Source organism: Manduca sexta, chromosome 19 (assembly GCF_014839805.1).
Source record: "Manduca sexta isolate Smith_Timp_Sample1 chromosome 19, JHU_Msex_v1.0, whole genome shotgun sequence".
In the NCBI taxonomy this organism is placed as follows: Eukaryota; Metazoa; Arthropoda; class Insecta; order Lepidoptera; family Sphingidae; genus Manduca; species Manduca sexta.
The window spans coordinates 12860932-12861910 of record NC_051133.1 but is presented as its reverse complement, the minus strand read 5'-3'; positions in this window follow the sequence as shown (position 1 = coordinate 12861910).

Below are 979 nucleotides of genomic sequence, written 5' to 3'. Positions count from 1 at the left end.
GAATGCTTGACGGCAGAAAAGACAAAATGAACAGTAACCCAAACAAGACGTTTGTCTTGTTACAGTTGGGTTAAACAATACTGGGCATTGCATATGGGATGATGTGAGTAAACACGAGTATCAATTTAAAACCGCGGCCGTGACAAGAAATCATGAGCTGCTCTAATTTGTTTACATAAATATTCACACATCTAGCTACTAAACGAAATTTGTCTCTAAATTGATCATATCTAAAGTTTATTGAACTCTACCAAAAGATACACTATCAACATTATCAGAGGGACTCATTCGAGGTCAATGAACGCATTCGATAGTTCTATTTGGAAAGAAACAAAGACTTGTTTTATTTAAGGTTGCAGTTTAACACCATAAAAGCTGCGATTTTCAATTGTAATAAAATATTTCTAAGTATAGATATTCTTAATCATAAAACCAATACAAATAAACATGGCCATGCATCTACACAATGCCTCAACCACCTAATTTCTATGTATGATGAAAGGTTGTCATATATATTCCTACTCTTGTACTCTTTCCAATGATGCATTGAAGCACTGTACTTTGTTATATTTATATTGCAGAAAAGAATAGCATAGATTTTTTAAGACTTAGAAGGCAAATGAGCTAACAGTCCAATTGATGGTAAATGGCCACCATTTCCATGGTTTTCGCAAAGCCAGGGGTTCAGCAGCAATCTACCTTAAAATGCATATTTTAATTATTGACGTCATGGCACCGAGACAGGACTGGAGGAAGTTTCAGCATGGGCATGGCCAGAAAGATCTCTGGAAATGCAGATTATTGACATCAGCATTCTGAGTGGAATATATGGATATTGCAGTGAAAAGGAATCGTCTGAAGGTAGAGAAGATATCATGGTACCATCTCGATCTGATCTTCAAAGTATTCTCTGTGGATTAAGCAACAGAGAATGTAGAGAGAGCCAATATCAATATGGCCAACAGCTCCAAACTGTGCG